Source organism: Lontra canadensis, unplaced genomic scaffold, assembly GCF_010015895.1.
Source record: "Lontra canadensis isolate GAN:19392208 unplaced genomic scaffold, GSC_riverotter_1.0 scaffold20, whole genome shotgun sequence".
Lineage (NCBI taxonomy): Eukaryota > Metazoa > Chordata > Mammalia > Carnivora > Mustelidae > Lontra > Lontra canadensis.
In genome coordinates this window covers 24,434,146-24,437,367 of record NW_022631014.1, presented here as the reverse complement: position 1 = coordinate 24,437,367, position 3,222 = coordinate 24,434,146, and the positions used below count along the sequence as shown (strand labels likewise).

At 36.6% G+C, this 3,222-nt stretch overlaps 1 pseudogene; it reads left to right on the top strand.

Annotated features, from left to right (window-relative positions):
* Positions 1 to 1,208: 1,208 nt before the first annotated feature.
* LOC116869828 lies at positions 1,209 to 2,889 on the top strand (annotated as a pseudogene).
* Positions 2,890 to 3,222: the final 333 nt, after the last annotated feature.

The following is a 3,222-nucleotide window of genomic DNA, read 5'->3' as shown; positions in this document are numbered from 1 at the left end:
TGAGAGATAGTGACATAAACTTTTCCCTTTTTTTTGTACTGCCTTTGTTTGGTTTTGGTATTAGTCTCATAAGATGAATTGAGAATTGCTCTCTCTTCTATTTTCTGGTAGAGATTGTACAAAACGGGTGTTAATTCTTCATTTAGTATTTTGTAGGATTCTTTAGTGAAATTATTTGGGCCTGGAAATTTTTAAGTAATTTTTTATGAATTTAATTTCTTTAATGGCTTCAAGACAATTCAAATGATCTTGGCTGTGTTAAACACAGATTAACTACATGGTACATCAATCCCACTTCTAGGTGTATACCCGAAAGAATTGAAGGCAGGAACTCAAGCAGATAATTGTATACCAGTGTTTATATCAACATTATGCACACTAGTCAAAAGATGGAAAAACTCAAATGTCCATGATGAACAAACAATGTGGTATATACATAAGTGGAATATTACTCAGCCTTAAAGTCAGATACAAAAGTGAAAATATATTTCACTTATATGAGATAACTAGAATAGATGAATTTACAGAGATAGGAAGTATAATAGAGGTTATTTGGGCTGGGGAGAGGAAGGAATAGGGAATTACTATTTAGGGGGTAAAGAGTTTCTGTCTGGCAAAAATAAACTATTGGGAGTATGCCAAAATAAAAAGGTACTGCACAGTAAAGAAAACCATCAATGGAACAAAAAAGCAACTTACAGAGTGGGAAAAGACACTTGCAAGTAATATATCTGGTAAGGGGTTAATATCCAAAATGTATAAAGAACTTTTCAAACTCAACATCAAAAGAAAAAAAAAAACCCACACACAAATAATCTGACTAAAAATGAACAGAGGACCTAAATGGACACTTGTCCAAAGAAGTCATATAGATGGCCAATGGACATAAAAAGATGCTCTACATCACTAATCGTTAGGGAAATGCAAACCAAAACTAGAATGAGGTATCACCTTACACCTGTCAGAATGACTAGTATCCAAAAGGAATAACAAGTGTTGGTGAGGATGTGGAGAGAGAGGAATCCTCATGCACTGCTGGTGGGAATGTAAATTGGTTCAGCCACTATGGAAAACAGTATGGAAATACCTCAAATAATTAAAAATAGAAATACCATATAATCCTGGCCATATATACCATACATTCTATGCCTTACTCACCTCCAACTGCCTGTCTCACCACCAGCACACCCTGCTGCTGCCCTATAGAAATGTTTTGATTACCCATAGTCTTTTGCCAAATTAGGCCAGTGTCCAGGGCACTGGTTCCTTATCTCACTTGGGCTCTTGCCAAAATCTGAGCTTTGATGCATCAAACTGCAGACCTTTTAGCCTCTTAGCCTGCTATAGCCATTACTATGGAACCAAAGGGAAGAAAAGTGATTATTCAACAGAATTGGGAAAGTCTCAAAGTAACAAAAGATGGTGTGACCATTTTTAAGTTTAGTTCACTGATCTAAAAGATAAATATAAAAATATTGGTGTTAAACTTGTTCAAGATTTTGCCAATAATACAAATGAAGAGGCTGGGGATGGCACTACTACTGCTACTGTACTCTACATGCTCTATTGCCAAGGAAGGCTTCAAGAAGACTAACAAAGGAGCTGTCCTGTGGAAATAGTAGCTGTTGATGCTGCAATTGTTGAACCCAAGAAGTAGTCTAAAACTGTGACAGTCCCTGAAGAAATTACTCAGGTTGCTATGATTTCTGCAAATGGAGACAAAGAAATTGGCACCATCATTTCTGAAGCAATGAAAATGGCTGGAAGAGAGGGCATCATCACAGTAAAGGATAGAAAGACACTAAATGATGAATTAGAAATTATTAAAGATATGATGTTTGATTGAGGTTATATTTCTCCATACTTTATTAATATATCAAAAGGTCAGAAATGTGAATTCCAAGATACCTATGTTCTCCTGAGTGAAAAGAAAATTTCTAGTGTCCTATCCATTTTACCTGCTCTTGAAATTACCTGTGCTCAGTGTAAGACTTTAGTCAAAACTGCTAAAGATGTTGATGAAGAAGCTTTAAGGACACTGGCTTTGTATTTAGCCTATTGGCTAAAAATAGGTCTTCAGATTATAGCAGTCACAGCTCCAGGTTCTGGCAACAATAGAAAGAACCAGCTTAAAGACATGGCTACTGCTATTGGTGGTACAGTATTTAGAGAAGGATTGACTAATCTTACAGATGTTCAGCTTCGTGACTTAGGAAAATTTGGAGAGATCTTTGTGACCAGAGATGATGCCATGCTCTTGAAAAGATGACAAGGCTCAAATTGAAAAACATATTCAAGAAATCATCGAGCAGTTAGATGTCACAACTAGTGAATATGAAAAGGAAAAACTGAATGAACATCTGGCAAACTCTCAGAGTAGCTGAGCTGAAAGTTGGTGGGACAAGTGGTATTGATGTGAATGAAAATAAAGAGGGTCACAGATGCTCTCAATGTCACATGAGCTGCTACTGAAGAAAGGCATTGTTCTGGGAAGCAGTTGTTCCCTGCTTCAGTGTGCATTCCAGCCTTGGACTCAATAACTCCAGCTAGTGGAGATCAAAAACTTGGTATAGAAATTATTAGATGAACACTGAAAATTCCTGCAGTGACAATTGCTAAGAATGCAGACTGTTGAAGGATCACGTAGTTGAGAAAATTATGTAAACTTCCTCAGGAGTTGGTTATAATGTTATGCTTGAAAATTTCATGAATATAATGGAAAAAGGAATCATTGATCCAACTAAGGTCGTAAGAACTGCTTTCTTTGATGCTGCTGGAGTGGCCTATTAACTAAAGCAGAAGTTGTCTTGAGTTTCCAAAGAAGAGAAGGACTCTGGAATGGGCAGAATGGGTGGAATGGAAGGTATTATTGGCAGTGGTATGTTCTAATTCCTAGAATAGTGCTGAACCATTACTAATGAACTATGAGAGGAAGCTCAAGGCAGAGCTCCTCAATAATAATTTTGGAGAAGCCTGTTGAAGGAAATGACTGAAGAAAAGGCTGGCTGATGTTTAAGGAAATTACTGTAACCATCAGTTACAGTTGACAACATATAATCATTTACTGCTGTCGTTGTCCATGCCTGCAGATAATTTATTCTGTACTTTTGAATAAAAAGATATTTATATGTTCCTGATAACTGAGTACAAGGACAATGTACTGCTTTCAACTTAAATCACTGAGGCATTTTTACTACTGTGCTGTTAAAATCAGGATTTTAG